General features: G+C 60.5%; 1 long non-coding RNA gene across 1 annotated transcript; it reads left to right on the forward strand.

Annotated features, from left to right (window-relative positions):
* The first annotated feature begins 4,675 nt into the window (after positions 1 to 4,675).
* On the forward strand, positions 4,676 to 7,521 carry LOC116499271. Its single transcript, XR_004254215.1, has 4 exons — positions 4,676 to 4,730; positions 5,617 to 5,771; positions 5,949 to 6,074; positions 7,495 to 7,521. It is a non-coding gene; the product is annotated as an uncharacterized LOC116499271 (long non-coding RNA).
* The last annotated feature ends 3,755 nt before the right edge of the window (positions 7,522 to 11,276 follow it).

An 11,276-nucleotide genomic window follows, 5' to 3' on the forward strand; every position in this document is an offset into this window, starting at 1 on the left:
CAGTTATCCGGTTGTCCAGTTATCCCAATTATCCCAGTTATCCCAGCTGTCCCAGTTATCCCAGTTACCCCATTGTTCCAGTTATCCCAATTTTCCCAGTTATCCAGTTATCCCAATTACACCACTTAGCCCAGTTACCCAGCTGTCCCAGTTACCTGGCTATCCCAGTTTTCTCAGTTCCCAGTTATCCCAGTTATCTGGTTGTCCAGTTATCCCAATTATCTCAGTTATCCCAGTTATCCCAGTTACCCAGTTGTTCCAGTTATCCCAATTATCCCAGTTATCCCATGTTATCCAGCTATCCCAATTATCCCAGTTATCCCAATTTTCCCAGTTATCCTGGTTATCCCAGTTTTCCCAGTTATCCCAGTTCCTGGCCATCCCAGTTATCTGGTTATCCCAGTTACCTGCTTGTCCAGTTGTTCCAGTTATCCCAGTTATCCCAATTACTCCAGTTATCCAGCTGTCCCAGTTACCCAGTTATCCCAGTTATCCAGTTGTCCTAGTTACCCAGTTTTCCCCATTGTCCTGCTGCCCCAGTTACCCGGTTGTCCCAGTTACCCAGTTGTCCAGTTGTCCAGTTGCCCCAGTTGCTCCAGCCCCATTAGCCCGGCCCAGTGGGATCCCATTAAACCCAGTGGGATCCCATTGTCCCAAACACTGCTCCATTGTTCTCAGTTGATCCCATTAACACAGTGGAACCCGCATTCCCAGTGGATCTCTTTATCCTTGGTGGGAGCCCATTATCCCCAGCAAGATCCCATTATTCCCAGTGGGATCCCATTTTACCCAGTGGAATCCCATTAACTCCGGTGGATTCCCTCATTCCTAATGGGATCCCATTAACCCCAGTGGATCCCATCACTCCAGGGGATCCCATTAACCCCAGGGCGATTCCATCACCCCAGATGATCCCATTAACCCCAGGGCGATCCCATTAACCCCAGTGGATCCCATTAACCCCAAGGGGATCCCATCAACCCCAGAGGATCTCATCAACCCCAGAAGATCCCATTAACCCCAGGAGGGTCCCATCACCCCAGGGAATCCCATTAACTTCAGGGGTTAATTGCCAATAGTGAGGAAAATCCAATTTCTTTCCTAATTGTAGGTTTTGTCCGTCAAAAGGAACCCCATGCCTGGGCTGGGGTTGTCGGTGTTTGGGGTCGGGGAGGTGACACAGTGGGACCCCAGCAGGACCCCAAAGCCTGCGGGGGGTCCCAAAGACCCCCAGAGATATGCCAAGGCCCCAAGGAGGCCCCGAAATCCCACAGGGACACCCCTGAACCCTGTAGGGACAACCCAAAGTCCTACAGGGAGACCTCAGGCCCCACAGATATGTCAGTATCCCATTGGGAGACCCCCAAACCCCACAGAGACGTGCCAATGCCCCATAGCAAGCCCCAATGCCCCATAGAAAGCCCCCCAAACCCCATAGAAGGCCCCAAAGCTCCATAGAAGGCCCCAAAGTGTCATAGAAGGCCCCATAGAAGGTCCCAACAGCCCATAGAAGGCCTCCAAATACCCCATAGAAGGCCCCAAAACTCCATAGAAAGCCCCATAGAAGGCCCTAACAGCCCATAGAAGGCCCCCAAAACCCCACAGAAGGCCGCAATGCCCCATGGAAGCCCCCCCCAAAAAACATAGAAGGCCCCAACATTCCATAGAAGGCCCCGATGCCCCATAGAAGGCCTCAAAAACCCCATAGAAGGCCCCAAAGCTCCCCAGAAGGCCCCAAAGTCCCACAGCAGACCCCCAAATCCTCCAGAGATCCCACAGGGAGATGCCAAAACCCCATGGGAGACCACAGAACCCCATATAGACACCCCTAAACCCCACAGAGAGACCCCAGAGCCCCATAGAGGCATGCCAGAGCCCCAAGGAAACCTCAGAGCCCCCCCTCAGAAGACCCCAAATCCTCATAGGAGCCCAAAGAGCCCCACAGCGACACCCCAGGCCCCACACAGAGGCCTCAAAGCTCCACTGGAGACCCCCTAAAGCCCACTGAGGCCCCAAAGCCCTGCGGGGAGATGTCAAAGCCCCCCAGGAGACCCCAAAGCCCCCCCCCCAGGGGTCCCCTTAACCCCACAGGGACCCCATATTCCTTGTTCTCCTCCTGTCTTCATCACCACTACCATCACCGTCTTCCTCCTTCCCCTTCTCCTCCTCATTGCCACCATCACCACCATCCTCCTCCTCCTCATCATCATCATCACCCTCCTCCTCCTCCTCCTCCTTCCTCCTCCTCCTCCTCCTTTTCTTCCTCCTCCTTCCTCCTCCTCCTTCCTCCTCCTCCTCCTCCTCCTCCTTTTCTTCCTCCTCCTTTCTCCTCCTCCTCCTCCTCCTTCTCCTCTTCCTCCTCCTCCTTTTCTTCCTCCTCCTTCCTCCTCCTCCTTCCTCCTCCTCCTCCTCCTCCTTTTCTTCCTCCTCCTTTCTCCTCCTCCTCCTCCTCCTTCTCCTCTTCCTCCTCCTCCTTTTCTTCCTCCTCCTTCCTCCTCCTCCTCTTCCTCCTCCTCCTCCTCCTCCTCCTCCTCCTGTCCCCATCCCTGGGCATCACTGGGGCCCCACGCTTGTGCTAAAGAACTCAGAGGCATTTTATTATTTTATTTTATTTTATTTTATTTTATTTTATTTTATTTTATTTTATTTTATTTTATTTTATTTTATTTTATTTTATTTTATTTTATTTTATTTTTATTTTCACCCTTCCCTCCCCTCCCCTCCTGTCCCTTCCCCTCCCTTTCTTATTTTTTTCCATTTTCCTTTTCTCTCTCCTTTTTTTCTTTCTTTTTTTCCCTTTCTAGGCCCACATCTTTGGGCCTCTCGGGGTCTGCCTGCTCCCCCCTCTGTGGCTGCCCCCCAAGCCAGAATCCCCCAAGCCACCACCATGAGCCCATCCGTGTGCCAATACCGGGGGCTACCATGAATTTAGTGCCAAAAAGCAGCAAAAACCAGCAAAATGAGGCTGGCCGGTTGCTTCCACGCGTGTGTACACAAAAACCACCACCCCACGGCCACAGTAAATCGGGAGGGAATCCCAGAGGGAAAAGGAAATCCATGAGATTAAAAGCTCCATTTTGGGCAGAAAAACCTCATTTTTCCCTTACGGCAAAACCTTGAGCCTTCACTATCACCCGGCTCTCCCGCGCTCCTCATCCTCCAGGGCTTCATCCATGCCCACCGTGGCCACCAGTTGCCTCCTCCTGGTGGCCCTACACGCTCCGGTGTCCCGTCCCCTATATAACTCAGGATGGGGATCCCATTGAACATCTTCTTCTTCCTCCTGCTGCCACAAGTCTCCAGCCTTCATCCTCCTCCTCCTCCGGAGGCTTCTGTCACCCCAACACGAGGGGTGGGCACCGCCTGCACCTCTATTGGGGCTGGGGAGGGGCAGGAGCTCCCTGGTGGTCCCAAACCTCGTCCCCAGGGGGTCCCAGAAGCTCCCGAAGCGTTGGGACATGGGGTGCCACCACCCCATCGCATCTTGGGGGCTGTTGTGGGGGGCACCCAGCAGGAGGACGCAGTGATGGGACCCCCCCACTGCTCCCAGCTCTTCCTCTTGGCCTGGTGGATGTCCCCCAAAAATGGGACAGGGAGCTGGGTGTCCCCAAAAATGGGGCAGGGAGCTGTGGGGTCCCCAAGGGAAAGGCCAGGAATTTGTGGGGTGCTCTCGGCCTTCCCGTTCCAGTGGCAGTGGGGTGGGCACCATGAGGACAAGGGAGGGGGGCACAGCTGGATGGGGAAACACCTGGATGGGTGCAGGGATGGAGCCGAAAGTGCACAGCTGGGGATGGGGGCATATTTGGGGGGGTGCACAGTTGGGGGGGGCAGATATGGGCAAGGAGGATCGGGGCAGGGCACGTTTGGGGCACAGCCGGATGGGCAGAAAGGGCAGGGCACATCTGGATGGGGTTAGAGAACATCTGGATGGGGTGGGGGCACATCTGGATGGGCTGGGATCACATCTGGATGGGTTGTGAGCACATTTGGGGTGGGCACATCTGGATGGGGTGGGGGCACATCTGGATGGGCACATCTGGATAGGGTGGGATCACATCTGGATGTGGTGATGCACATCTGGATGGGGCACATCTGGAGGATCCGGGGCACATCTGGACTGGACGGATGCACATCTGGACGGGATGGATGTCCATTTGGATGGGGTGGGGGCACATCTGGACAGTTTGGGGGTCACAGACACCCAGATGGGGCATGGGCACATCTGGACGGGTGGGTGCACAACTGGATGGGTGGGTGCACAACTGGATTGGGGCACATCTGGATGACCTGGGGCACATCTGGATTGGGATGCAGGTGCATCTGGGTGGGACGAATGTCCATTTGGATGGGGGTGGGGGCACATCTGGACGGTTTGGGGGTCACGGACACCCAGATGGGGTGTGGGCACATCTGGACGGGTGGGTGCACATCTGGATGGGGCACATCTGGATGACCTGGGGCACATCTGGGGGGGCAGCATCTCCTCCTACCCCCCCCGGCGCGACCGCTCCGGGCCGTTCCGTGCCGCGTCTCCACCCGGTTCAGCACCACCAGCAGCACCAGTAGCACCAGTAAGAGCAGCAGCAGCATCACCAGCAGCAGCAGCAGCAACGCCTCGGGGCCGGGGCTGGGTCCAGGAGCGGGGCCGGGGCCAAACGGGCGGAGCCGGGGCCGGGGCGGGTCCCGCTGCCTCCGAGCGGCGCCGGGCGGGCGGCAGCCGGGACGCCGCGGTGAGGGGCGAGGGGCTCGGACCCCCCCTGCCCGGGGAATGGGGGAAACGGGGGAACCGGGGGGGAAAGGGGGAAAAAGGGGAAAAAGGGAGAAAGGGGAAAAAAGGGGAAAAAATAGGGGAAAAAGGGAATAAAGGGAATAAAGGGAATAAAGGGGGGCGGGGACCCCCGTGCTTCCCAGGGAGCGGGGAGGGGCTAAGGGGGGGCTGCAGCTGTAGGGCCTGCCCTAGAGCTGCCCCAAGGCCTGCCCCATAAATAGCCCAGGCCCCCGTTCTAGACTTGCCCTATAGCATGTCCTATAGGGCACCGGGGTCCTGTGCTATTATTGCCCCACACCCGGCCCTATAACTGCCCCACACCCGGCCCTATAGCTGCCCTGAAACCCTGCCCTGTAGCTGCCCCACACCCGGCCCTATAATTGCCCCACACCCGGCCCTATAGCTCCCCTGGATCCCTTCCCTATAGCTGCCCCACACCCGGCCCTACAGCTGCCCTACACCTGACCCTATAGCTCCCCTGGACCCCAGCTCTATAGCTGCCCCACAGCCAGCCCTATAGCTGCCCCACAGCCCACCCCAGCCCCATAACCACCCTGGACCCCTACCCGATAGCTGCCTCACACCCTGCCCTAGAGCCGCCCCGGTCCCCTGCCCTATAGCCACCCCACAGCCTGCCCCATAACCACCCAACCCCCTGCCCTGCCCAGCTCCCGTATCCAGCCCCAATTCCCTTCCCAGTCCCCCCCAGCCCCTCCCAGGATCCCACCCGGGGTCACCGACGGGGTGGCCGCCCCCCATGCCCCCACCCCTTGCTGTGGCTGGTTTTGGGGGGCTCGGGGACGGGGTTGGGGACGAGGACGTCACCGTCTCCTCCTGGCCGCGGCCAGGCAGGGGAGCAGGATGGCGCCGATCCCTGGCACCGTGCTCTGGGCGCTGGCCCCGCTCCTGGCCCTGGCTGGCGCTGACCCCGATCGGGGTTGGGGCACCCACGGGGTCCCCACTGGCTCTGCGGTGACGGTGGCCACGGCTTCAGCCACACCACGTGAGTGTCCCCCCCCCCCAAAAAAAAAAAAAAACATGCCCCCAAAAACCCCTTAATTATCCCTTGGGGGTCTAACGGGGTCTCCATCCTGCCCGCTGCTGTCCCCATCCCCAAAACCAAGCCTCAGGGGGGGGTCCCCGTCACCCTAAAGCCCTTTGTCACCGCGGTGCCTTGCAGAGGTCCCCAAAAATGAGGCGCCGGACACGATGGTGCTGGTCTGCGTCCTCACCGCCGCCTTCGTGGCCGTGGCCATCCTGGTGGTGGTCTGCTTCCACTGCGGGAGGCGCTGCTGGGGGACAGCAGGTGGGGACGGGGGGGGCTGGGGGGTGGGATGGGGTGGGGATGGGAACGGGATGGGATTGGGATGGGGGTGGGATGGGATGGGGATGGGGATGGGGTTGGGGAAAGGGAGGGGATGGGGTGGGGATGGGATTGGGGACGGGATTGGGATGGGATTGGGATGGGGTGGGGATGGGGTTGGGGAGAGGGAGCGGATGGGGATGAGATTGGGATGGGATGGGATGGGATGGGATGGGATGGGATGGGATGGGATGGGATGGGATGGGATGGGATGGGGAGAGAGAGGAAATGGGATTGGGATGGGATGGGATGTGGGTGGGATGGGGATGGGATGGGGATGGGATTGGGATGGGATTGGGGAGAGGGAGGGGATGGGATGGGGATGGGGTTGGGATGAGGATGGGATGGGGAGAGGGAGGAAATGGGATTGGGATGGGGATGGGGATGAGATTGGGATGGGATGGGGATGGGATGGGGATGGGGATGGAATTGGGGAGAGGGAGGGGATGGGGATGGGGATGGGGTTGGGGATGGGGATGGGATGGGATGGGATTGGGATGGGATGGGGATGGGATGGGGATGGGGATGGGATTGGGGATGGGATTGGGGAGAGGGAGGGGATGGGGATGGGATTGGGGATGGGGATGGGGTGGGGATGGGAAGAGGCAGGAAATGGGATTGGGATGGGATGGGATGTGGGTGGGATGGGGATGGGATGGGGATGGGATTGGGATGGGATTGGGATTGGGATGGGATGGGGATGGGATTGGGATGGGATTGGGGAGAGGGAGGGGATGGGGTGGGGATGGGGTTGGGATGAGGATGGGATAGGGAGAGGGAGGAAATGGGATTGGGATGGGGATGGGGATGAGATTGGGATGGGATGGGGATGGGATGGGGATGGGGATGGAATTGGGGAGAGGGAGGGGATGGGATTGGGGATGGGATGGGGAGAGGGAGGAAATGGGGTTGGGATGGGATGGGAAGGGAGTGGGATGGGATTGGGGAGAGGGAGGGGATGGGGATGGGGATGGGATGGGGATGGGATTGGGATTGGGATGGGATCTGACGGGATTGGGATGGGAAGCAAATGGGGATGGTTGGGATGGGGATGGAATTGGGGAGAGGATGGGGATGGGATGGGATGGAGATGGAGATGGGATTGGGATGGGATGGGATTGGGATGGGGATGGGATTATGCACGGGAACAGGGACAGGGACCTCCACGGGCGTGACAAAGGGAAGAAGCCAGGGCCGAGCACAAGCCCGGGGCCGGGAACTCCACCAGGCTCAGCTCCCTGCGGGGACACCGTGCCCCGCTCCCTGCCCCGCTCCCTGCCCCATGGGGCTCAACCGAGCCTTGGGGACGGGACCGGGGGTCTTGGGGGGGGGTCTCAGCACCCTGCTAACCACGGGGCTGCAGACAGAGGAGCAGCAGCAGCAGCAGCAGCAGGAGGAGGAGGAGCAGAAGCAGCAGCGCTGTCCCCGGGGGACCCGAAGCCCCCCAGCTCCTGAGGATGCCCCCGGGTTGCCCCCCCCCCCCCCCCAGCACCGTCCGGGAATAAAAGCGCCCGCCCGCGCCGCCCGCGCCTGTCTGCGCCCGCCCGCACCGCCCGCACAAGCCCCGCCCACTGACACGCCCCCTCCCCGTGAGGCCACGCCCACGGACACGCCCCCCCTCCCCGCCGCGCAGCGCGCACCCCGCCCATGGGTCACGTGTGGGGGGGCCTGCTTTGCTGTTTGGCCACGCCCCCTCCGACGCTCGGGCACGCCCCCTGGGGCCAGGCCACGCCCATGGGGATTGGAGGCACGTGGAGAGACAGGTGGGGGGAGTGGGGGAGGGGAACCTGTGCCAACCCATCCCAATCCTAATCCTAATCCCAGTCCCAGTCCCAATCCCCATCTCATCCCATCCCCATTCCCATCCAAATCCTAATCCCAATCCCAAACCCAATCCTAATCCCAATCTCATCCCATCCCAATCCCAATCCCAATCCCAATTCCATCTCCATCACAATCCCAATCCCAGTCCCAATCCCAATCCCAATCCCAATCCCAATCCCATCCCATCCCCATCTCCAATCCCAATATCAATCCCAATATCAATCCCAATCCCATCCCATCCCATCCCCATCCCATCCCCATCCCCATCCCAATCCCAATCCCCATCCCAATCCCAATCCCAATCCCAATCCCAATCCCATCCCCAATCCAATCCCATCCCATCCCATCCCCATCCCATCCCCATCCCCATCCCAATCCCAATCCCCATCCCCATCCCAATCCCAATCCCAATCCCAATCCCCATCCCCATCCCCATCCCAATCCCATCCCATCCCATCCCCATCCCATCCCATTTGATCCCAATCCCATCCCCATCCCATCCCCATCCCATCCCATTCCATCCCCATCCCAATCCCAATCCCATCCCCAATCCAATCCCATCCCCATCCCATCCCATCCCCATCCCATCCCAATCCCAATCCCAATCCCAATCCCAGTCCCAATCCCAATCCCATCCCATCCCATCCCCATCCCATCCCATCCCATCCCAATCCCATCCCATCCCAATCCCAATCCCAATCCCATCCCATCCCCTCTATGGTCACCCTCCATCCACGCCCCCACCCCAGAGCCCCCCACCGCCGTCCCAGTGAGGAGGAGGCTGTGGGATGCAGGAGGGGTCCCGGCCGTCACCAGGGGCTGGGGTCATCCCCCTGGGCCCACATGGGGCCGTGTTTTGGGGTGGGCAAGGGGGGAATGAAGGGAGGTGGCCCCAGGAGCTTCCTGGAGGGTGCTGGGCTGGGTGGTGGCAACCAGCCCGGGGGGATGGGCCACCAGCCTGGAGAGATGGGCTACCAGGTTGGAGACATTGGCCACCAGCCCATAGGGATGGGCCACCTGCCTAGAGATGTGGGCCACCAGCCTGGAGGGGTGGGCCACCAGGTTGGAGAGATGGGCTACCAGCCTGGAGATATGAGCCACTGGCCTAGAGATGTGGGCCACCTGATGGAGAGCTGGACCACCAACCTGGAGAGATGGGCCACCAGGTTGGAGATATTGGCCACCAGCCTGGAGATGTGGGCCACCAGCCTGGAGGGGTGGGCCACCAGATTGGAGAGATGGATCACCAGTTTGGAGACATTGGCCACCAGCCCATAGGAATGGGCCACCAGCTTGGAGAGATGGGCCACCAGCCTGGAGGGGTGGGCCACCAGCTTGGAGACATTGGCCACCAGCCTGGAGGTGTGGGCCACCAGCTTGGAGACATTGGCCACCAGCCCATAGGGATGGGCCACCAACCTATAGGGTTGGACCACCAGCTTGGAGAGATGGGCCACCAGATTGGAGATGCGGGCCACCAGCCCATCGAGATGGGCCCCCAGCCTCGTGGCCTTCAGTTCCCTGCCCCCTGGGGATGGGGCAGGGCCGGTGATGGGTGGGGGGAGAGGCAGGAGCTGGGGGGGGTCGCACCAATGTTGGTTATGGGTGCGCACCTTGACCCTATGGGCGCACACCTTGACCCGATGGGTGCACACCTTGACCCAACGGGTGCACGCGTTGACCCAATGGGTGTGCACCTTGACCCTATGGGTGCACGCCTTGACCCTATGGGTGCACGCATTGACCCTATGGGTGCATGTGTTGGTCATGGGTGCACATGTTGACCCAATGGGTGCACATCTTGACCCGATGGGTGGGTGCGTTGGTCTATGGGCGCGCGCCTTGACCCTATGGGTGCACGTGTTGACCTGATGGGCGCACACCTTGACCCCGATGGGTGCACACGTTGACCCAATGGGTGCACGCGTTGACCTGATGGGCGCACACCTTGACCCAATGGGTGCATGTGTTGGTCATGGGTGCACATGTTGACCCTATGGGTGCACACTTTGACCCAATGGGTGGGTGCGTTGGTCTATGGGCGCGCACCTTGACCCTATGGGTGCACGTGTTGACCTGATGGGCGCACACCTTGACCCCGATGGGTGCACACGTTGACCCAATGGGTGCACGCGTTGACCTGATGGGTGCACACCTTGACCCAATGGGTGCATGTGTTGGTTATGGGTGCACACCTTGACCCGATGGGTGCACACGTTGACCCTACAGGTGCACACGTTGACCTGATGGGTGCGTGCATTGGTCTATGGGTGCACACCTTGACCTGATGGGTGCACACGTTGACCTTATGGGTGTACAAATTGGTCTGGGGGTGCACACGTAGGTCTATGGGTGCACGCATTGACCCAATGGGTGGGTGCGTTGGTCTATGGGTGCACGTGTTGACCTGATGGGTGCACATGTAGACCTGATGGGTGCATAAGTAGATCTGATGGGTGCACGCGTTGACCTGAGGGGTGCACCCATAGGTCTACGGGTGCACATGTGGGTCTATGGGTGCACACGTAGATCTGATGGGTGCGTGTGTTGACCTGGTGGGTGCATATGTTGGTCTGTGGGTGCACCCATAGGTCTACGGGTGCACATGTAGGTCTATGGGTGCATGCATTGACCCAATGGGTGGGTGCGTTGGTCTATGGGTGCACGCGTTGACCTGATGGGTGCAAGTGTAGACCTGATGGGTGCACATGTAGACTTGATGGGTGCACGCGTTGACCTGATGGGTGCATTCATGGATATGGGTGCACGTGTTGACTTGATGGGTGCACACGTAGATCTACGGGTGCACACCTTGACCCGATGGGTGCACGCGTTGACCTTACGGGTGCGTGTGTTGGTTATGGGTGCACGCGTTGACCCTATGGGTGCACACAATGACCCGATGGCTGGATCCGATGGGTGGGCGCAGGTCCACGAGCAGACGCGTGGGGCAGCTGGGTGGGCGCAGAGGGTCCCCCACAGGGGTGCGTAAGCGGTGGGTGCCGGCACGGCCCTGCTGGGTGCGTGGGGCTGGCGGGTGGGTGTCAGATCTGGTGGGTGGGCACACGGTGAGCGGTGGGCAGGCTTCTGGGGGCGGGGCTTCTGGGGGTGTGGCTCCTGGGGGCGGGGCTTCTGGGGGTGGGGCTCCTGGGGGTGGGGTTTCTGGGCGTGGGGCTCCAGCACCGGCACCGGGAGCGGCACCGGGACCTGCACCCGAACGCGCACCCGGACCCAGACCAGGACCCGGACCCGGACCCGGACCCGTTCAGCCCAGCCCGGCTCCCCCCGGTGCCCCCGGTGCCCCCGGTGCCCCCCGGTGCC

The sequence above is a fragment of the Aythya fuligula genome, chromosome 1, assembly GCF_009819795.1.
Source record: "Aythya fuligula isolate bAytFul2 chromosome 1, bAytFul2.pri, whole genome shotgun sequence".
NCBI lineage: Eukaryota > Metazoa > Chordata > Aves > Anseriformes > Anatidae > Aythya > Aythya fuligula.